General features: G+C 48.9%; 1 long non-coding RNA gene across 1 annotated transcript; it reads left to right on the plus strand.

Moving 5' to 3' along the window:
- The first annotated feature begins 2654 nt into the window (after positions 1–2654).
- Positions 2655–24119, plus strand: LOC311585570. Its single transcript, XR_014775263.1, has 4 exons — positions 2655–2712; positions 6140–6257; positions 7486–7590; positions 23166–24119. It is a non-coding gene; the product is annotated as an uncharacterized lncRNA (long non-coding RNA).

Below are 24119 nucleotides of genomic sequence, written 5' to 3' on the forward strand. Positions count from 1 at the left end.
GGAATGCGTGTCCTGTGCTGCTCAGTCATCCCGAGCCCTGGGCTCAGCACTGGCGTCCTCCCTCCAGGAGCTAGCCGCCCGCCACAGCACCTGGGCATTTCCTTCTTCATTTTTCCTGACTGTAAATTGACAAATTATACTTGTATCTATTTATAGAGCAGAGTGATGTGACCTTATGAATCCAAGGAAGAACTAGTTAGCATAACCATCGTCTCAAATGAACATCACTGTATGCATGGTGAGGAGATTTGAAATTTGGGGTTATTTTTGAAATGTATGACACATTATTTACTGTATTTACCACACAGTGCAATATTTAAAAAATAAATAAACAACCCCCCTCTCTCCCTCTCTGGCCACCATCTCCTCTAACTCCTCAGCCTTAGCCAGGCAGCCCCCCTTCTGTTTGGGGTTCCTGGTGTGTGTCTGCCTCCCACATGCTGGGATTGCTTTTGTAAGGCGCCACAGTGGCTGTACCATGCAGACCCCGCAGAGAAATCACCTGGTGTTAGTCTTTCCTCACCTGTTACTTCACTCAGCTGCAAGTACCCCAGGTCGCCGCTTCTCTGCCACGCGGTTGCAGATAATGGAATCACACTCTTTATGTGACTGGTCTGTTGCAGGTATGGACCACATCATCTTTATCTGTGATTGCTACTGTTATCACTTGAACCTAGGATGTCATCCAAAGACCGTAACTTCTTGATCCCCAGACTGGTGTGGGGGGTGATGGAGCAGCTAAGACACTGGGCCTGGTAGGATGTCTAATGGCCTTTGGGAGCCCCTAAGGGGGTGGCAGGATCCCAGTGCCTTCTTGTCAATCACTTCCCTGCCACATACTCTCTCATCAGGACCAGCTGCCTTTACATATCCTGAGAAAGCCAACACTGGGCCAAAGAAACCTTTCTTCTTGACTCAGCTGTCCCAGTCACAGTTCTTACAGCTCTGGAATGCTACCATACATCTTCATGTGTAGCATTTTCTCAAAACCATCCAGTCTCTCCCAGCTGCCTTCAAACCATCACTGTCAATCTTCCATCCTCTTCATCTGTCCTACTCGGGGCATCCCAGAGATATGACTAGAAGTCTTGATACACAGACTTTATTGTACTCTCGGGGTTCTCAGCAACTGTTTTCCAGGTAATGTGTGTGTGTGTGTGTGTGTGTGTGTGTGTGTGTGTGTGTGTGTGTGTGTGTGTGTCCGTGTCCCTGAGGACACCGGATGACAGCATCAGATCCCTAAAAGCTGAGGTCTTCTGAAGAGCAGATATGCTGTTGACCACTGAACCATCTCTCCAGTTCTTCTGGAGAATTCTTCTGACTGAAAATCTGACAACTTCCTTTTGTCTCTGACAAGTAAAACAAAATTTCAGGCAAGAGAGATGGTTCTATGGGTAAAGTGCGTACAAGCTTGAAGACTTCAGTTTGAATTCCCCAGAACCCATGTAAAGCAGAGTCACTGCAAGATGAGAGAGACTCAAATACAGGAGTTGCCTCAGAAGCTTGCAGGCCAGCAACCTACACACACAGTGGTTAGTAACAAGGTGGGAGGTTAACCACCAACACCTAAGGGTCTTCTCTCTCTCTCCCTCTCTCCCTCTCTCTCTTGTGTTTTAATTCACCAGAAGGTCCATTTTGAAAGGCTTTAGCCATGAGAGGATGCCACTTCTCCTGGGTCAATTTTTTTTTTCAAACATAAAAATGGGATCTAATATTCAACTAAAATTCCTGTTATTAAAGATTTATTTTATTTTGGTTTTTCTTTTTTTTAATCCCCCTCCCCCACCCCGCCTCCAGTTTTTTGAGACATGGTTTCTCTGTGTAGCCTTAGCTGCCCTAGACTCACTTTGTAGACTAGCCTGGCCTCGAACCCACAGCAATCCACCTGCCTCGCCTTCCTGAGTGCTGGGATTACAGGCATGTGCCACTTCCCCCAGTTTATTTCGGTTTTACAAGACAGAGTTTTTCTGTGTAACCTTGGCTATCCTGGACTCACTTTGTAGACCAGACAGGCCTTGAATTCACAGTGGTCCGCCTGCCTCTGCCTCCCTGAGTGCTGGGATTAAAGGTGTGAACCACCACGGCCAGCTGATTCTAATTAAAGTGAATGTGTTTCTATGTGGGCATGTGCACACGTGAGTGCAGTTTCCTGTGGAGGCCCTCAGATAAGCCAGAACTGGAGCTAAAGATGATGGTGAGTTGAGTTGCCCAAAATGGGTGCTGGGGATTGAACTTGGCTCCTCTTCAAAGCAGTCCATTCTCTTAACTGCTGCACCATCTCTCTAGCTGTACCCTCCTTTAGATATGTGCTAGGGATCTCAGGCACTGATGCTGACAGCCAGAAGCAAGAATATGGTGCTATACTGTCCTCTGTTGTGCTATGAGCCTGTGCAAGGCTATGCATCTGCTCATAGCTTCTCTCTTCTGTCCATCAGTCCTCACCTCTTGCTGGCTGTGCTAAGAAACAGCTGGGCCTCTGTACTTCCCTGCCCAATGGAATGCTGGGAACAGAGCAGAGCTTTTCTGCTTGCTGGTCCTCATGTCATGAACACTTGCTCCTCTGACTTGTGCTAGAAGTAGATCCTCAGTCCTCTGCCACCCTCTGACCCTTCCCTTCTGTGTCCCTCCCTACTCCCCAGCATACTTCAAGTGACAAGGCAGTCATGAGGACCAGGCCTCTGGGCACCAGCTGCAGAACCCTACAGGAAACAGGTGTGTGAGGGGCTTCCAGTGGCAAAGAAAACAGTCGCCTCCCTTGGTCTGCGTGGAGAGCAGGTTGTGGCCTGGCTCTTTCTCTGGGGCTGGTGATTACCCAGGAAAGCCCCCTCTCCCAACTTTAGATGGTCGCTCCCCCCATCTATCTGCTATAGTCAATGGAATCAGCCAACCAGGCTGATAGGTTATCTCCAACCACGAGATGGGCCAATTCAAGCCAAGTTAGAGATATAAATGCAGGTTTATTGGGGGCAGCTCACCAATCCCAGGGAACAGAGCCAGGGAAGTCGCCATGCAGAGGGAGACAGAAAAAACAGGGGTAGGAGCCGGGCATGGTGGCACATGCCTGTAATCTCAGTATTCAGGGAGGCAGGGGCAGGCGGATTGCTTGCTATGAGTTCAAGGCCAGCCTGGTCTACAGAGCGAGTCCAGGACAGCCAAGGCTGTTACACAGAGAAACCTTGTAACCTTGTCTCAAAAAAACAGAAACCAGGGGTAGGAGGTGTTGGGATTTAAGGGAGAGGCAGAGAGAAAGTTTGAGCATCGGGGCAATGCAGAGAGAGAGAGAGAGAGACGAGAGAGAGAGGGAGAGAGGATTATAGGAAAGAACTCCTTGAGGAGGAGAATCCAGGCCCTGGGCTAGAAAGTTCATGGAAGAGGCTAGGTATGCTCACCATGCCCTGTAACAGGTAGGGACTGAGGGATGCTGGGAGAATGGAGGCCAGGTCTGCTTTAGTTAAAAAGGCTCCTCAGCCACTTGTCCTGAGTCTGAATCCCAACACATGCACTGAGACAGAATTCAAGGCTGGAATAAGTAGGGCCCAGCAAACCACTTGGACATCTAACACAGCGTTTTGGCCTTTCCCCGCTAGCCATTAAGCCTTTTTTTTTTTTTTTTTTTTTTTTGGTTTTTCGAGACAGGGTCTCTCTGTGTAGCCTTGGCTGTCCTAGACTCACTTTGTAGACCAGGCTGGCCTCGAACTCACAGCGATCCGCCTGCCTCTGCCTCCCGAGTGCTGGGATTAAAGGTGTGCGCCACCACGCCCGGCATTAAGCCTTTTAAAAACAGTTCTATCTACTAAGCTGCTTCCTAGAAGGGCATTGGAGATCACCTTGCAAACCCAAATATAAGTTGCCTCATGCCAGGCACGTTACGCTCTGAGCATCTTTCAGCCACTGTTTGCTAGTCACCTATAAGAAGTGAAAATGCATTCCAGACCAAAGAGCTTACAGTACTCACCTCTGATGTCAGGTTCAGTCCCTAGTGGATGCACCCATCCTCCACATCACAGAATATACGAGAGGCAAGGCATCTGACACTGCCCTTAAATTCTGATTATCCAGGGCTTGGTCATAAGAGAGTGTGGTACCCATCATCCATCACCAACTTGTTGCAAACACATCTCAAGCTTCCCAGCACATCTTCCTTGTACCCTCACTCCTTCTTGGGCTTTTTCACATGGCAACCAGAATAATTCTGACACCTGAGTCACCTTGTCTCTGTGCTGTGACCTGTACACATGCGGGGGGGGGGGGGGGGCAGGGAGGGGGTCACTCATGATGGAACAGAATGCAGGGAGCTCTCATCATGGCTGCCAGGCCCACATGAGCTGGCCCTTCTTTATCCCAGAGCCACCCTTCCTCTGTGCCTCCCGGCTTACTCCTCCTCATGGGCTTCCCCACCTCCTTTTCCTTCATCCCTTGAGTCCCCTCCTCATTTCAGTAAAATGCCAGCTTAGATAGGAATTCCTCGTTCTTTTTATGGAGCAGCACCCAGCCCCGGCCCGGCCTCACTTCCTTCTCACTGCAGCCCGAATCTTCTTCCTAACACTCATCCCAGGTGGACATGGTTGATGTATCCCATGATCTCTTTTTTGTCTTGGAGGATGTAAACAGAAAGGTTTACCTCACTCTACCTCCAATACATAAAACACCTACTATACAAAAAGCCAAAAACCCCGCCCTGGGACTGACTCACTCTACCCCTGGGCTGTATCATGAACCCATACCTACTTTTCACTTTGAGATAGCTGGTCACCCAGGGTGGCCTTGAACTCACTCGAGCCCACACTGTCCTGAATCTGTGATCTTGTCTCTGCCTCCTAAATGCTGGGATTACGGGCCTGCAGCACTAGGGCTGACCACCAGATTTGAGCTCCCTCACCTCCAGAGTCAGTATCATGTATATCTGCCAGCTGAAATGGGGCCTTTCCAGTTCACCAAGTGAGGGGCAGCTGGAGCAGAAAAAGCCAAGAGTCCGGAAACCCCAGGTGCAGAGCAGCAAGGCCAGCGGCCAGTCTGTGGAAGCCATGAAGTTCCAGGTCTTAAGAAAAACTGGTCTTGGTTTGGCAAGATAGCTCAGAGGTTAAGAGCACTGTCTCTCTTCTGGAGGTCCTGAGTTCAATTCCCAGCAACCACATGGTGGCTCACAACCATCTATACGTGATCTGATGCCCTCTTCTGGTGGGCAGGCCTACATGCAGGCAAAACACTGTATACATAATAATAAATACAATTTTAAATTAAAAAAAAAAAAGAAAGAAAAGCTGGTCTCTTGTTCAGGTGACCGCCAGGGGGCGCTGCAGAAGGACATGGCACTAGAAAGAGTAAAGTGTAGGCTTGAGTAACCTGACCCTCCCAACCCTGTCAGCCCAGAGGGAGGCAAGGTGCCTAAGTCAAACAACTCAGAGAAGAGTATCCAGGCAAACATAAACAAGGCCCTCCCCCTTCCCGACCCCAACAAACACAAACACAAAGAGAAGAGGCCAAAGCAAACAAAGCCAGCGCCTAACACCCTAAGAGGGTAGGATGGGCTAAGCACCATTCATAGCTTCTTATCCTGAGCCACTGATTACCAGGGATGCCCTGCAGGGACAAGCTAGATCCCAGAGCTCGCTCTCAGGGACAACAGAGCCTTGTGAGAACAGAAAGGAAAAAGGGTCTTTTCCCCCCAGGACTATGGCCTCCACTTAGGCCTCACTGCTCAGCCTCACCGTGATCCTGATTCTGTCTCTTGACCCTTTGTCCTTCCTTGCTGTTGGGGCTCATACCTGCCATCAGGTGGGTCTGGCTGTGAGCCCTAACTCTAAGAGAATGAGAGCCAAACTCAGAATTCAGTCCAGCCTACAACTCTTTTTCTTTGTTCTTATGGTCGAGTGTTATTTCAACTCCAGTGCTTTCTATTTACACAAAGGAACTCAGCGTAGGCAATTGGTCTTCAGGCTGAATACTGGCGGTGGTGTGTGCTGGGGGGGGGGGGGGGGGAGGACAAAGGTGTGGAGAGGAAGGAGAAGGAGCAGCAGGTGCCTGGGAGCATTAGCAGGGCTGGAGTCTGAAAGCCAGGCAGGGATGGGGGAGGAGAGTCAAGAAGGAAGCAGAGGGTCCCATCAGACAGGCATCCAAGCAGCCATAAACTTTACCCAAGGGTCAAAGAGAGCCGTGGAAGAGTTGAACAGGAGAGCAGCATGCCCACCGTAGTGCTGTGGGAAGAAAGCTGAGCCCACACAATGGAGGAGGAGGACTTGAAGAGCTGAGGAAAGCAGGTGAGGATACAGAAGTCTGAACTGGGCAGACAAGGGAGGGAGGGAGGGAGGGAAGGAGGGAGGGAGGGAGGGAAGGAGGGAAGGAGGGAGGGAGGGAAACCTTCTGGCCTGACTGAGGTCTTTGGTTGGTCAAAACAAAAAACAAAACAAAAAAAATGTGGTATATTCCTAGTAAGAGACTGGTAGTTAGACCCCCCTAGTAGGCAGACAGAGAGGCCACAGCTAACTTAGTAAAGGTGGTGAACTCCCAGGATAGCCAGCTTTTTCTCAGCCTCTTGACTTGAGACAAATTCCTGGCAGCTCAAAACAAAGACCTCCTTGGCTTTTGTCTCCCACTGCTGATGGACTGGCTCAACAAAACTCAAGGCCTGCTCAGGGCACAGCACACAACAGTTCTGGGCCCAGCAACCATCCTAGCGTTCTCAGGGAGGAAAACATCAGAGGCTTTAAAACCTCCAACCCACAATAAAAGACAGGATTTCTCTGCTTTGTGAATCACCGCTTGGCTTTGGTCTTTTACTCTGTGTGCCTCACGTATGTCTCCTCACCCCCCAGTAAATGCCTTTCTCCGACTGCTGATTCCGTTTGCAGTGCTGGAGTTTTCATCGCTGTGGCCCTTGGTGCACCAGATGGTTCCTGCCATTTAATTCATTAGCTGGCAGAGAACAAACCCGATCAACCCGTTGACTGCATCACTAGGGTCCCAGCTAGGGAAACAGGGCATTCCTCTGCCCCCAAAACAAGCACTGACAGGGTGAGAAGCAGCCCTGATTCATTGTTGGTGGGGTGTGGGTTAGTGCATCCACCTGGAACTAGATGAGTGACAGTAGAAGCTGGGAAGGAGGCTGGGGACTAGGGGCTAGGGCAGGGCTGGATGTGGTCAAGGATGGTGTGTGTGTGTGTGTGTGTGTGTGTGTGTGTGTGTGTGTGTGTGTGTGTGTGTTGCATTGTGTAGATGAAATTAGCATGGTGGATTCCCCTTAACTAATATGATGTGGTGTTAACCATTTTAAAAGTCTGACTCAAATCCTAGCTCAGACCCAGGGTTTGCCATTTGGAACTTCAAAATACAGGGCATCTACCCAGAACCAGACTGGATACAACACATCCCCCACTAAGCCTATCTCCTAATCCCATGCAGCTTATCCAATCTGAAAGCAGAATGTGTCCTTGTGAGGTGACCATTGGACCAGCCTGGTTTCAATCTTTTCCATCCTGCACATGACAGGAATCCACCTGAGGTGGACGCAAAGAAGAGAAGAAATGGATGGTTCTTGTGGTTGAAGGTTCAAGCAGCATTCCAGCTTCCGGGATGCCTTGGCCCAGGGGTCAGGTAAGTCTCAGCACCATCCTTGGCAAGATGGCTACCCTAAGATGTTGAAGCCTCTGAAGTAGTCATTCCCGTGCCTGCCTTAGCTCCTGTCCTAGTGCCTGCCTCAGCTCCTATCCTAGGAGCTGGGGGTGCAGCCAAGCCTCTACTCTTCTGCCTACAGTCTCCCCAGAAGAGACTGCAAAGACTCGGCTGGCCATGGGAGGGAACAGGAGGGCTGGGACAGCCAGACAGGCCTCAGTGGGGCTGATCCAGGTTCATACGTGTTCTGACTGAGCCTGGCTCCTGCCAGTCACAGCTCCCCCCCACCCCCCCCACACACACAGGGTAGAAGACTAAAAACACCTTCCAAGTTGATGCGCAGAGTGACTTGGGTCAAACACTCTAAGGCAATGGAGTGTTGGAGAGAGTCCCAGGGCCTGGGGGAGGTATGTTAGCAGAAGCAAGGCTACACTGTTCTCTACACCCCCACAGCCTTAGGCCATAGCTAAGGCAGGAAGGCATGTCCTTTCCCCCCTGCAGGCCTCAGCTCTCTGCAAAGAAGGAACAGCCCAGATGAAGGTGACCTTGGTGCGAGGTCATTGACGAGGTGACAGCCCAGCCCTTTTATTACTCCCCTGAGATTTCCCAGGCCAAAGCCTTGTTCAGGCTAAATCCAAGTCCCAAGAGAGCTTCACGCAGGTGCCTTTAAACTTCGGCGGCTTTCTTTGCAGAATACAGCACTGCTTGCAAAGCTTGATTGCTTCCAGGGGTAGGGGAAGCGGGGTCTCAGAAGGAATCTTTGTGGGAAGCCAGCTAGGTCTGCCTCTCAGCCGTCCCGTGGTCTGGAATCAAGCTGGGCAAGCAGGCAGAAAGGTAAGTGCTCCCTGGTCCTCAGCCAGCTAGGCCCAGACACTTCAGAAGGAGGAAGACACCTGCCGTTAACAAGGGTCCCCCTCGAGAAGCAGTCCTCTCCCTCAGAATTGTCCCAGCTCCCTCATCTGGAAAGGGACACTTGGCATTCTCCAGGAGTCATTTTAATGCTAATGTGTTTAGTCAAACAGAGAAGGCCAAACAGATGTGGGCCATTTGGCAGGGATGTAGTTCATTTGTTAGCAAGTGCGAGAGGCTGGTTGGCAGGGTATTAAATATTACCTTGGTTATTCACAAACACTTCATATTTCAAGAGAGGCAGGGAGGCGAAGGCTGCATCCGATACATCAGCCTCTGTCCAAGAGGCAGAAAAGAGGCAGGCATTTGATAAATCTGTGTCATTGTACTCAAAGATCAAAGGCCTGAACATATGTATTTGTGCAACTGGCATTCCAGCAGACAGCTAGAACAGAACGGGCCTGGACAGCTGGAGACAGAAAGAATTAGCCGATTCCAGTCTGTAATTAGCGGAGTCTCTGGAGCTGTAGGGAAGTCGGTGGCTGAGTCCTCCTGCTGGCTGTGCCAGGAAGAAGTCAATGGTGAATGGCAGGGTGGCGTGGGGGCATTCATCGCTCAGCCCCTCTGTTGAGCTGCTGTGCCAACTTGACACATATTAGAATCACCTGAGTGGGGAGCGTCGCCTGAAGAACTGCCCTGATTGCCCTGAATGCTGTGAGAAGACAGGGTGAGGACCAGGCGTGGCAGAGGAAAAGCCTCTTGCCTTTTGCTAGCCTGCCCTTCCCGTCCACCCCTCTTGCTGTCAAGATGACTTAGCCTGTTGCTGCCTCTGGTTCCTTTGCTCATCAGAACCAGCATTCCCAAGCTTCTGTCATGGATGAGGGGCCAGCGGCTCTGGTGGCCCCTTGTGAAAGGCCCCACATGATATAGGACGTAGCTCTCTTGATTGTCTTTCTGTCTCTGTCCATCCCTTCATGGCTTCTCTCTGGTCTTGAGGCTGTCGTGGTTTGAATGTTGCCCTAAGTGCTTGTATAGTGGGTATGTAGCCCCCAAATTTAACTTCACATTATTCGGAAGTGGTGACTTTGAGGGTCAATTAGAAATAGGGGTCGCCATGCCACTGGCTCCCCCATGATGGCTTGGTACCACTGTAAAAGGAAGAGAGGATGAGCTTGCACATCTGTTCTGTCTCCTGTGTGCTACCCTCCACCCTCACCCCTTACCACATGGATACTGGCTGGGTGCCTCTGGACTTCCCCACTTCCAGAAATGCAAAATGCTTTTGCAAGTCGCCTAGTCTGTGGTTCGTGTTATAAAAATCAAAGACACTGCTTGCTAGTATCAACAACTTAGACATTGTTGGCTACCTCCATCCTTGTCTGTCCACCTCCATCTGCAGTTCCATTAGCCCACAGTATCTGCAAAGCTCATTGCAAACTCCTGCACCCTCCTTGCTCCGATCTCTACCTTTCACCTCCTGCTGGGAGCAACTGCACAATCCCAGGATCCCATCTGGTTAACTCCACTCTCTGCACATTCTTCTTTCTATCTGGCCCAAGCCTGGCTTTCAGGAACCCCTGCTGCCCCTGCCTTCAGAACCCAGCCACTCTCCACTGAGCCACCCACTGCGATGCTTCAGTGGCTTTTCTTCACTCTCATCCTGTGGTCTGGCACCTCTCCTTACCTCCAGAGTTGGGGGGATCATTGAAAATCTTGTTTGTTGTGCCACTCCTAGGTGCTACACTCTTAGTAGTTCCCCAGTTCCCTCAGAGCAATGAACATGAGAGCCCTGTGCGACCCAAGCCCTATTACCCCCAACCCTACTTCCTCTGCCTGTCTGACCTTCACACCAGTTCGCCTCCCACTTCTCCCAGAAGGCACAGCATTAAACAGTGGTCACTGTTGGTCTGGGTGTTGGAGTCCTGGGGACATAGCTCACCTCTTTGCCTTCCCTTAAGTGGATTTTAGAAAGCATTTCACCTTTGGTGAGGTAGGCTAGCTACAGTAACTAAATCTATTAGTTATTTTATTTATTTTTTAAAATACACTTTTTTAAAAATTTTATTTATTTATTGTATATGAGTGCTTTATCTGCAGAAGAGGGTATCAGATCACATTATAGATGGTTGTGAGCCACCATGCGGTTGCTGGGAATTGAACTCAGGACCTTTGGAAGAGCAGATGGCGCTCTTAACCACTGAGCCATCTCTCCAGCCCTAAAATACACTTTTTCTTTGAAAAATGATCTCACTCTATAGCCCTGACTGTCCTGGAACTCACTGGATATACCAGGCTGGCCTCCAACTCACAAAGATCCTCTTTCCTTTGCCTCCCAAATGCTGAGATTAAAAGGGTATGCCACCATGCCTGGCCTAAAAGTGCATTTTGTTTGTTTGTTGTTGTTTTGTATTTGTTTGTTTGTTTGTTTTTAAGTTTGGGGCTCAAGCCAGATGGACATCACAGGTGAGCTAAAGTTTCTATTATAGATCCCAGCCTGCAGCACCCAGACTAATAGGCCAACATCTTCCATTTGCTGCTTTCTGAGGCAAAGCTCAGGCAGTCTCTCACTGGCAGCTAAATGCTCTACCTCATTCCACTCCAAGTGCCCCACCCAGCCACAAAGGGGGTGAGGGTGGGCGGGGATGTGTGCTCTGGGTTTCTTCTGTCTGTGCTTGGGACACCTAATGTATTTTCTAGCCCTAAATTTATTGAGGCTAAGAGTTTTGAGCAACTTTCTGTTTGCTTGTTTGTTTGTTTGCTTGCTTGCTTGTTTTTCGAGACAGGTTTTCTCTGTGTGTAGCCCTGGCTGTCCTGGAACTCACTTTGTAGACCAGACTGTCCTCAAGCAGAGATCCACCTGCCTCTGCCTCCCAAGTATTAAAGGAATGTGCCACCACACTTGGCTTTGAGCAATTAAAAAAACAAAACAAAACAAAAAACTGCTCTCAGAAGTTTCTTTCAAATCTGATTCTGTGAGTGCTTGGCACTGCCAGTCAAACCCAGAGCCAAGCAGATGCTATACCACTGTCAAGCCCCAATATTCTTTTTCCCCCTCAAAGATTCATTTTATGTGCATGAGTGTTTTGCCTGCATGTATGTATGTATGTGCAACAATATGTGTGCCTGGTGCCTACAAAAGCCAGAAGAAGGTGTCTGACCCCCCTGGATCTAGAGCTACAAATGGTCATGATCTGCCATGTAGGTACAGGGAACAGAACTCAAGTCCTCTGGATGAAAAGCCAGTGCTTCTAATGAATGAAACATCTCTCCAGCAGTGATGGTGGTGATGGTGGTGGTGGTGGTGGTGGTGGTGGTGGTGGTGGTGGTGGTGGTGGTTGGTGTTTGTTTTGTGGTGGTTGTGGTTGGTGGTGGTGGTGGTGGTGGGTGGTGATGGTGGTGGTTGTGATTGGTGGTGGTGGTGGTGGTAATGATGGGTGGTGGGTGACAGTGGTGGTAGTTGGTGGGTGGTAGTGACAGTGGTAGTGGTTGAGTTGATGGTGATGGTGGTTGGTGGTGTTGGCAGTGGCTGTTGGTGGTGATGGCAGTGGTGGGTGGTGGTTGGTGGTGGTTGTGTTTGTAGTGATGGGTGGTGGATGGTGGTAGGTTGATCTTTTGAAACAGGGTCTCATGGGGTCCAGGATGACCTCAGTATATAGCGAAAGATGACTTTGAACTCCCGACTGTCCTGTTTCCACCTTCCAAGTGCTGGCATTACAGATGTGCACCCCCACACACAACTGGAGATAGCTATTCTTGAGGAATGCTTTCAAACACACCAAGAGAAATGCCTAGCTCTCCTTTTGTGAGTTGCCATGAGAGACCTCTCCATCACCCAGTGCTGCTCCAATCCAACTATGATTCACACTTGTAGTTTGTCCTAGAATAAAAGCTACAACACTAACAACAGAAATGCTGCCACACTGCAGCTGACTTAGCCAGAAAGACAACTTTGGTTGCCCAGAAGCAGCATCTGCTTGTTGTTAGGTGGGATCAATGTCATCAGATGAATTTCCCATCTCCAGGCTCATCAGAGTGCCTGGGCTCCTATCTAGCCAAGTAAGCCCACTTCATTTATTAGGAGCTGCTTTAGGGACAGACATATGACCTGCCTTTAGCTAGTGAGGCTCGAGTGGAGTGTGTGAGAAGCTTCTGGAAGGGCTTCTGCATCTGTAAGTGAGGAGTCTCCCACTTCCAATGGGCATATGGTACCTGGAGGGGGTATCTGTGGCCTCTGCAAGGGCCAGTAGAGCAGGGCGGCCCACAGCAAAAGAAGACCAAAACCTCTGAGTCTGGTGTCAGGTAGGATAGTGTGCCATGGCCTTGTTGTTTAAAACAGTTTGAGTTGGTTTTCAGTTCTGGGCAGCCAGAAGCATGTTGAGTGACATTCTGAAGAGTTTTGAGGGCTTTTACCTGATAGCTGGCTGTTGGGGCATGGGCTAATATATGCCAATGCTAATTACCACTTGCTGTCTCTGTGACCCACCTTTTGATTAATAAAAAGCCATCCCACCTGGGCAGGGCAGATGAGATAGGTATGGCTAAGGTTCCAGGCCTTGAGACAGAGAGGAATCCTGGGAGGAAGAGGAGAAACCTGAGGAGAGAGGAGGAGAAGAAGGCTGCCATGGGTTAGATGGAAGAGAAGCACATGGCCGGCGAGGATGGGGATTTGGTCCAGATGAAGAACATTAGTAAGTATTTGGAATTATGGATGGGAGGTAGCTTGATAGACATTATTAGAAGCAGATGGCACGGGATTGGGGCAGATATGTGATACCTGCCTGCCCCACTATGGGAAGTAGTTTAGAAGATTAATGTCTGCTCTGCCCCAGGTTAACCAAGGGTATTTTAAAATATAACAATTGTCTGTGTCTTGATTGATTGCTAGCCAAGCATACTAATAATCCTGATAATACAGATAATAAACATTATTAGGTTCTATAGATAAATTAAAAACAACAGCTTGTGAATGTTAGGTCAACTTGACAGGACTAGAGTCATTTCTCAACTGAGAAAGTGCCTCCACCAGACCGGCCTGTGGGGCATCTTCTTGATTGATGTTGATATGGGAGGACCCAGCTCAATGTGGGTGCTGATACCCAGGACACTTGGTCCTTGGTTGTATAAGAAAGCAGGCTGAGCAAACCAGGTTCAACAAGCCAGAAAACAGAGTGTTCCTTCCTGGTCTCTGCATCAGTTCCTGCCACAAGATCCTCACCTGACTTCCCTTTGTGACAACTGTGATCTGGACATTTTAAGTTGAAATCAAACCTTTTCTCCCCAAATTGCTGTTGATCATAATATTTTATCACAGCAACAGAAACTGAAACTACCTAACTTCCAACAGAGTGGGTGGGACCCATGGGTAAGACACCCATGGCAAGCTCTCAGAGATGTAATCCACAAGCTATTACCCAGGTGCCACCTTCATCAGCCAGCACCTACAGCAGATGGGTGACCAACTTCTGCCAAGCAAGGCTTTCTAGAACCTCAGCTGCTGGCTGGCCCTTGCCCAGTGTTCACCATCTGCTGTATTAACAAATATCTATAATCTTGAATTATCTAAGCCTACTAGGAATTTCCTTCCTAATTTCTTTGGATCTAAAATAGTCACTTCAGCCAGGTGTGGTAACGCATGCCTATAATCCCAGAACTTGGGAGGCAGAGGCAGGTGGATAGCTGTGACTTCCGGGCCAGCCTGGTCTACAGAGCGATCTCTCCCTCCCTCCCTCCCTCTCCTCTTCTTCCCCTCCCTTCCCCTCCTCCTCTCCTTCTCCCTCCCTCTTCCCCTCCCCCCTGCTCTTTCTTATTTGCATTTGTTCTCCATCCCTTTCTCTCCTTGAAACAGGCCAGGCTGTCTTCAAGCTTGCAGCAATCCTCCTGCCTCAGCCTCCTCAGATATCAAAGTGATATCTAAACTGTTATACTTCTGACCCTCTAGCTATTAGTGATCCCGCTCCTAAACAGAGAGGTGTCATGCTGTCCAGCTCTCTCTGTAGATGGAGGTGATCAGCCCCTCATGTCCCCTTGGGACTTCCTCATCACCTGGTCCCACTGGTGTCCACAAACAAAATCTCATTGAATAGTAATTACTGTCTGCTTCCTGCCATATGTGTTTTGGCCCAAGATACAGAATCTGCCCTATCCACATGAAAAACATTCAGTTGCTGGCATCCCAGGTGTGGACTACCACACCTGGCTATCTTGTCATCTTTTCTGGTGATGAACCACAGCTTTCTTGGTGGCATTTCCAGTCTTCGAACATGGATTCTCCTCCTCAACATTATTGACAGTTTGTGCCAAATAATTCTGTTCTGAGCACACTGTCGAGTGTGCACAGGATTTTTAGCAGCATCCGGTTGTCCACTTGGGCAGCACCTCCTGCTGTGAAAAACAAAGGTATTTCCTTTACTCTGAGAACAAATCGCCCATCCCCAGGGAGGACCACCATCTCAGAGAGCTACAGTTTTAAAAATCTAGTTAGTGAATGAACAGTTGAACCTGGTCCCCAGATTTTCAAGCACGTTTCTTCTGTTAAGGTGACCCTGACATCCTGGGGGCACAAATGCCCTTATTCTATCCTTAATGGACAGGACAGGGATTGCACGGAGCTGATACTAACCAGGAGCCACAGGTGACATGCCACATGGGATTTGATCAGTGGGAGTATATAGTATCCTCTTGGCCACAACGACCTATTCAGCCTTGAGTATGTGTTTCAGGTATTAACCTTGAGAGTCATGCTCAGGCCTTCCCCTTGAAATCCTGGCCCTATGCTTGTTGAGAATGTAAGCCTGGAATTCCTGGCTGCCATCCTGCTACCCCAGAGGGCGAGTCTACCTGGGAATGTGGCCAACACAAGAGAAGGTGAGAGACAGTTCCTGGTGACAGTATCAGAGTCCACGAGTAATGTCTGTCTAGTACAAGGCCTCCTCCCTGGAATGTCCATTTATATGGGCCAGTCACCTTATCTGGGGATTTGGGCCATTTGGCTTGATTCCCCACCCCCAGCCCCAGCCCATGCCCAGTTGCAAAGAACCCTCAATGCAGTGTTCAGTTAGGTCTGATCTGTAGGTTAGCACACGAGCCTCTGCCCTTTCACAGCACCCTGGCCTCCCCCCGTGCACAAGCTGTGGATTACCTGCACGTCTGGGTGTGTCTCTTACATAGGCTGTGAGGCTGCAGCTGGAACCCAGGAGCTGGCACACCCTGCACAAGGCTTTATGCCCTGAGCTGCACCCGCAGCCTGCTTTTGCCTTTGCTGTAGGCTAAATCCTAACTGTCTCTATTCTCCAGAGTGGCTGCTAAGAGGTGGGACCTAGTAGGCAGTTTCAGATCTTTAGGGACATACCCCTGCAAAGATGGTAGGACTCTGGTTTCTCTCTTTCACACCTTGACTATGTGAGCACGCTGCTTCACCTTGAGTCTGCCTTGACAGCCATATAAACAACAGGGCCAGTCAATGATGGAGACACTGCCAAAACAGTGAACACTGTAGCTTGACGAGCTTACGTATTTGTTACAGTGACTGAAGGTGGATGAACACTCTGCTTTTAAGTGACAACTCTACAAGGATGCTCAGAGCTGAAGGATAAAGCTACGGGCACATGAAAGGGAGTGTGGACCTTCTCCCTCTGGGCCTGGAGAGTGACAGGGTTTGTACATCAATTTGACTGAACCACAGGGTAGGTGTGTGTGTGTGTGTGTGTGTGTGTGTGTGTGTGTGTGTGACTGAACCACAGGGTAGGTGTGTGTGTGTGTGTGTGTGTGTGTGTGTGTGTGTGTGTGTGTATGTGTGTATGTGGGTGTGTTGTGTGATTGGTGTGTGAATCTGAATCTGAAGTAAAACAGACTTCCCTCCCCAGTGTGGACTTGCCTTACCCACTCCTAGGCCAGCGTAGACTAGAAAGGCGCCTGTCCATATACGTGTGCTTAGACTCAGACTCTGTCTGACTAGAGATTCTGTTCTCAGCCCTCTGCTTCTCAGGCTTTCAAAGCCAAGCGAACCTCCATCATGGGCAATGCCGGGGCTCCCCCTTGCCAACTGCAGATGTTGGAACTTCTTAAAACCCATGAGCACAAAGTCTTTTTGTAAATTAGCTATAGAATGTGTGTGAGAGAGTGTGAGTGTGTGTGTGTGAAAGTGTGTGGGTGTGTGAGAGTGAGTGTATATGAGTGTGTGAGGAAGTGTGAATGTGTATGAGAGTATGTGAGTGTGAGAGAGAAAGAATGTATGTGTGTGTGAAAGTGTGTATGTGTGAGAGAGAATGGATGTGAGTCTGTGTGTATGTGTGAACAAGTAAGTGTATGTGAGTGTGTATGTGTGTGTGTATATGTGTGAGTGTGTGTATGTGTGTGAGTGTGTGTATGTGTAAACAAGTGTGTGTATATGAGTGTATATGTGTGTATGTGTGTGAGTGTGTGTATGTGTGTATGTGTGAGTGTGTGTATGTGTATGAGTGTGTATGTGTGTGAGTGTGTGTATGTGTGTGAGTGTGTGTATGTGTGTGAGTGTGTGTATGTGTGTGGGTGGCTCTACCCATCCTTTCTGTGACCTTTCTCTATGGGAGTCTGAGCAGCAGGTGGGTCTGGCAGGCTAGCGTGTGCGGAAAAGCAGCCCTCCTCCCTGCTTTGGGCTCTCTGTCACATCTATTTCCACTTCTCCCGTGCACATGAGACCACCCTGCTCATGAACTTCACAAGATCACCTGAAAAGGAGTCACGGGGCCTAGAAAGCTTTAGGAATGGGTACATCATATGGATACCACGCTTTATAGAATTTTAACACTACTCAGGAGGCAGAGGCAGGCGGATCGCTGTGAGTTCAAGGCCAGCTTAGTCTAGAAAGTGAGTCCAGGACAGCCAAGGCTACACAGAGAAACCCTGTCTGGAAAAAAAAAGAATTTTAGCACAATCTTTGTGTAATGGGAATGTGTGGTACTTCTGTCCTTGCTTCCAGGAAATGCCTTCTATATCTTTCTCTCACTCTCAGCTGTAAAAGAACTACATGCTGAGAACTTTCCCAATGTAAAAACTAAAGCATATTAGTATGCCACTAACTGTAAGTTTCTCCTGGAGTCTTTACTTGTAGGCTCTGGGCAGCTGGCATTATATTTAGAAAGATAGATGGCTACTAAGAAAGCCTTGGGTGGCTTTCTCTGTCAAAAATGTCAGGGTGAACGTGTATAGAGACCTCGATAAGAGGTAAGAGCCTTGCCTTCTAGAAAATGAGCATATGAGAGTTTTACATACATTATAACAGAGGTTGTGGCTTCCCAAAGCTCATCTGTGGATTTTCTGAAGGGTTTGGGCTGGGGACAGATTTGGACTGACTCTGTCGGGTTAAGGCTGCTTAACGGAGTTTGCTATGCCACCCCTCGCAGTGTTTTACGTTTCCCTGGTGCGGCTTCATGGCAGCCGGATCGCTTCTGAAATTTAAGGTGTACCTAGATCCACTCATCCTGAACAGGAAATGGAGTCATGGCTGGGGCACTGGGCATAGATTCCAATTCTAATCTGCCACTCAGCTGTGACTGTGTGTGTGCAGCACCACTCCTGGGCACTCCTGCCTGTCTCCTGTTACTAGCCATATCCAAATTAGAGAAGAGAATAGAGTTAGTCCATGCCCTTCCTTTCTGCATGGGAAAAACACACAAGCAAGCATCCCTTGGCCCCTGCTACTCACACAGATTGCTTCTGGATCCTAAATGTGTCCGTGTTTTCTTGTACTGAGCAGTTCTCTGAAGATTCCAGCAGGCTTAGTGCAGGGTGACACTGTCTGCCAGGAGCCAACCTTCAAGACGGGAGGCCGCTGTCCCTCCTCCACTCCACAGGCCAGTCTGTGGCCCAGGCTGCTGCCTGTTCTTCTAGCCAAGCATCTATAAGTGACAAGCACCCGTGCCGTCTCCTCAGGTCTGATCATTTCCTAAGCAACCCACAAGTATGTAAGGGTACAAGTAGGACCAGTTACATGGCCGACCCCAGGAGGGCGAGGGCATGAGGGCTCCCTGCCTGTGCTTCTTGTCTTCTGTTACTGTAATAAAGAGCCCAAAGAAAGCAACTGGGGGAGTCGGGGAGGAGAGCCTGTTTGCCTCAGCTGCCTTTCCTGCACAGCCAGGCCCATAAGCCTAAGGATGGTACATACTGCAGTGGGCTGGGCCCTCCCATCTCAATTTATAAGGAAGAAAATGCCCCCATATACAAGTCTGCAGGACCTCAGCTGAGGTTCCCGCCTTCCAAGGTGACTCTAGTTTGTGCCAAGTTGACAAAGGTTAGTCAGCTCTCCTGCCTTGGACACATGTCAGCATCTCATGTCCACTCCTCAGAAGCTCCGGAAGGCTGTCCTTGAGGCTTTGTGAAGCCTTTGTTATGTAGGCATGACTGACCGTGGCGTAGACCAGTGGTGGCGAAGGCACCCTCCAGCCCCACCTCTAGCCCTTCAGGGAGATGGAGATGCCAACCCTCCTGCATAGCTGGCTTCCCTGGCAGCCAGGCCCTCACTCTGAGGAGACTGTCAAGGTGACCCGTTAACATAGCTGAGTGCTTCAGAAGCTAAGGATCTACTGGTGAAATGATGCTCTCTCTGCCTTTAGGGCCTGTACACAAGTGTACGCATGCATGCGAGCGTGTGGTGTGTATGTTTATATGTGTGCGGGTGCCATGGTGCACATCTGGAGGTCAGAGGAAAGCTTGCAGGAATCAGTGTTCTCCCTTCATCATGGGTGTTTCACACTCCTGACCACTGAACCAATAGCCATTTAGCCCACCTTTAGGACTTATGTTACTTAGGAAACTATGAGGTCTTATAAGGTCTGTCTTAAGAAGAGGGACCAATATATATATATATATTGTGTGTGTATGCATATATGTATATGTATGTATATGTGTATATATATGTATGTGTATGTATATATATGCAATCTATACATATATATATATGTATGTGAAATACATATATAGAGAGAGGGGAATTTTTGTTCATTTAGAACTGTCCTGGATAATTCAGAATAGTCTATCCTCTGAATATAAGCATATGGTGTGTGTGTGTGTCTGTGTGTGTGTGTGTGTGTGTGTGATGTATAAACATTACTATAAATCACAACATCACACTTCTATAACACACTGCCTCCTTGAACTTGTAATTTAGTTTAGTTAATTAAAAGTTTCAGAGTAGCTGGTTATGGTGGCGCACGCCTTTACCCCGGCACTTGGAAAGCAGAGGCAGGAGGATCGCTATGATTCAGGGCCAGCCTGGTCTACTTTATGGAACTTCAGGGCAGCCAAGGCTACATAGAAAGACCCTATCTCATTTGTTTGTTTTTCTTTTTTTAAACACTATTTATTTATTTTACATCCTATCATAGCCCCCTCCCTCCTTTCCTTCCAGTCCCGCCTCACCCTCCCTCCCTCTTCCCCCTTTCTCCTCTCCCCTACTCTTCAGAAAAGGGGGAGCCCCCCTACCCACCCACCCTGGCTCATGCATTTTCATCAGGACTGAGCATGTCCTCTTCCCCTGTGGGGGGGGAGGGGGGGTTGAGGGTGGGGGGTGCTGAGGATTGAAACAAGTTCTCTCTACGTTATCGAGAATGTTCTTGAACTCACTGTGTATCCCAGCAAGGCCTTGAACTTGCCATCCTCCTGTTTCAGCATCTAGAGCCCCTGGGATTGCAGGTCTTCCCCAGCAGAACGCGCTGAGTCACTCAGGTATTTGGGTCTCGGTAGACACAGCTGGAGGCTCTGATGTTGAACACGATTTCAGCTTAAGTCATTACACTGTGAGCACAGGGTGTAGGCGTGTGTACATGTTTGCCTGTGGAGTGTCTGGCTGCGTTTCCTTGTTTACTTTCCCCATTCCTTCTGGGCATCTGGCTCTTTCTACTTCTGCTAATGCTAACCTCAGAGCACCACGCCCTGTCTCCCTTCATAACACTTTCTACAGTAGACTCGAATCTTCTACTAATGCTATTTACCTTTAAAGTCATCACTGTATGCCAGTCCTCAATTACTAGCCATATTCATTGTGCTGAGTGCAACTGTCTTCATCATGGTGATATATGTATGTATGAATATATGTGTGTATGTATATGTGTATATATGTGTGTGTATATGTGTGTATTGTGTATTATCTTTATGTTCACACTCAAGAGCGCTCTCTCATCCACTTCTTTTTTTTTTCACTTCTTCTTCTTGTAGGTGCCCTGTCTCTGCCCAAATAGTAACATATGACATAAATATATTAATAAAAATACATACACTAGGACAGGTGTGGTGGCACACACTTTTAATCCCAGCATTCAAGAGGCAGAGGCAGGCAGATTGCTGTGCATTCAAGGCCAACCTGGCTTACAAAGGGCAGCAAAGGCTAACACAGAGAAATCCTATCTCGGAAAAAAACAAAAACAAAAACAAAGCAAACAATAAATACATATACTAAATCTAGATTATTTTAAAATAGAATGAAAAAAACAGAAAAGTGATCTAGATTCTTCATGAGAGAAAAGACAATATTTGTCTTTCTGTATCTGGATAATTTTATTCTCCTTTCTGGTGAATGAAACCCCACCATGTATAAATGCCCCCGTTTCTTTATCCACTTACCTGTTACTGGCATCCAGGCTGATACCATTTCTCAGCTGTTGTGAATCTTGCATTATAAATGTAAATGTGCAACTATCTCTGGGATATCTGACCTAACAGTCCTCAGGTATCTGCCCAGGAGTGGTGTAGCTGGGTATAGCTGAAGGCCCTAAACCAGGGGGAAGCTCTCACCTCCCAGAAGACCAAGGGGTTCTCCTAAGAGCAGCATTTTCAGAGAACTCACAAGGGCATACCAGTAGCCTATGGAAGGATCAAACCCAAGTGATCTCCGCTGAATGCCATCTTTGCATCCCTGTGGAATGAGCAAACTATGGCCTTTGGCCTGCATATTCATGACATTGACTCTTCTCTTAGAAAGAAACTGCCCCCAAGTTTAACAACATTTAAACTACCTGCCACTCACTGTAATCTAAACAGCAAACCAAGCGCTCCCGTCCTTTCCTCCCCCGCCCCATCCCATTGTGCTGAGTATAAACTGACCCTCACCTTAAACCTGACTGAACCTTAACTGAAGCACAGACCTCCTTTCCTCACCTACGGGAATGGCTTCACCCAGCTTCATAGGCAGGTCCTGGCCCTCGCTGACTGATACGCTGAAACGCTGCAGCAGTTTATACGTACTGGAAGGAAGAGCGAGCCCAGAGGTAACTCAGGCTGCGGCTCCTGCAAGGAGGGTGGGAGGACTTACCGGTGCTTATGAATGAAAAGAATGCTGGGTAAGGACTTTTATCTTAACTTTCAACTACTGAATTAAGAACTCCATTCAGTAAACACCAGCAGCAGCAGAGGATGTCTTTAGTTAGTCGCCTGGAGGTACACCCCCCCTTGAAAACTGAGGGCAGAATGAGAGGTTTGGAATGTCACTGTAAACAAAGGGGACCCTCCCGTTCTGTGGGTAAGGATGTATATTAGCACAGACACCCTTGGAAATCAGTGTGGAGGTTCCTCAAACACAGGTTGCACTTCCCTCTGTGACCTTCGGCCTGCACATTTATAAAAGGAATTTTTGCTTCTTAGAAAGAAATTGCCCCCTAGTTTAACAAAGTTGTTTTTTTTTTTAACGTTTATTTATTTATTGTACATGACTGTTTCAGCTGTAGAAGAGGGCATCAAATCACGTTATAGATGGTTGTGAGCCATCATGTGGTTGCTGGGAATTGAACTCAGGACCTCTGGAAGAGCAGGCAGCGCTCTCCAGCCTTAGTTTAACAAAGTTTAAACTAACTGCTACTCAATGCCAATCTAAATGCCAAACAAACTCTCCAGTCCCTCCCTCCCCTGCCAGGCTCCATTGTATTGAGGATAAACTGACCCTCACCTTAACTTTAGTCTGGCCTTTGGAGAGCCTGGCCCTGAGTCATCCACACATACCCATTCCCTCCACCTGAGGCAACCACTTGCCCAGCTTTTCCCCTGGAGCTGGGGGAGGGAGGCTTAGCTGATCCATCCCCACACCCCTCCCCTCACCTAAGGGAAGCACTTATCCAGCTTCTTCTGTTTAGCCTCACCTGGAATCCAAGCCCTTCACCTGTTCAAATCTTGCCAACCACTGCTGCCATCGCCTTCCTCCAGAGTGCGTCTCTCCCTCTTAGATCTTTTCAACCCTGTTTACTCTGTCTCTGTCTCTCCATCTCCCGCAGTAATCCCCATTGACAACATCATCCATTTTTAATGAACCAATGTCTGTCTTTGATCTCCCAAGCTGAGCCTCCCAGCCTTCTAAGGTTTCCAGCTTCACTCTCCACCTGCCACCCATCGGCATGGCTGCATCTTTAAGTGCCCCTTGCATCCATCCAGGCTGGAGCAGCAGTTACTCGAGACAGACTTGAATGTCACTCCATCACGCTTTCTCCAGCGCTCCCCTTCTTTCTCTACCTAAGAGGACACCTGGGCCTTTATCCCCTGTCCCACGCGTGTGCTTGCTTGGGGCTTTGGGAACGTATTGCCACAGCCGTGGTGGCTTGAAGCCGTGAGATCATTGCTCCGGGTTGGGAGCTGCGGGTTTGCATCTGGGTGCTCCTGGCAGTCAGCTCAGGGGTCCTTCAGTTCGGGAGAACACTACTCCAACCTCAGCCTTCGCACAGCCATCTTTTGTGATGCCCTTTCTCTTACAGGGGCACCGCTCATGACAGGATGTCCTAGTCCAACCACTACACTTCTCTACTCTCACATTTGAATGGCATACTCGCTGAAGCCACACGGACTCAATGCCCTAATTGGCCAACAAGGAGGAAGAGGATGCAACTGGGAGGTGAGAAGAAGAAGAGTAGGACTGAGCACTGGCCAGTGAGAAAGAGGAAGAGGATGCCACTGGGTGGATAAGCTCCCGTCTTCCATGACCGCCTTCAAAATTGCTGGGAAAGGCTTGTGTGCTACTTGAAGAAGCCTCGGTTAGCCCACTGCTTGTCTTTAGAGGGCTTCATGGAGAACTTACACCTCTCTCCTTCATGGCTTACTCACTCCGCCACCTCTGCTTTTCGAGACATCTACAGCCAATACACCTAGGCTATTGCCAAGGCCAAGTTCTTTCTTAGTGCACCCAGTGACTGGGGACAGAATTGCGGCAGACCACAGTCACTGAGGAGGTGTCCCACAGCTGCAGTTCTGTCCATCACGGGCCTGGCTCCCCGGGAGGGAATAACCGGACTGGGGATCATTGTGGGAACCTGTGATGTAGGAGAGGACAGACAAACAGACAGCCAGGAAAGAAAGTGGTTACAAAAGCAGAGAGCACGGGAGATGTGAGGCTGACTGGGCAGCTGTGCAGACCACAAGAAGTAGGCTATGGTAGCAATGCTCCCCACATCTGCCTTGCCGAGTCTTCACAGTACCCTGTCGGCTCAGGCACCGGAGGGCATCATGATCACTAAACCTTAGCACTGTGTCCTCTGTGGATTTCCTCTAAACATGCTGTCGACATCTTCGGACGTCAGCCACTACACCATGGTGCCCTTTAGTAAGGAGCCACTTTCGAGATTACCCAGCTGTCCACTTTGTGTCAATGTCACCACGCCAGAGTTTCATGCCACCTGAATCTCAGGCTCGGAACTAGCCTCCTCATGCTTCTT

This window comes from Acomys minous (assembly GCF_964271855.1).
Source record: "Acomys minous genome assembly, chromosome: 16".
Classification (NCBI taxonomy): Eukaryota; Metazoa; Chordata; class Mammalia; order Rodentia; family Muridae; genus Acomys; species Acomys minous.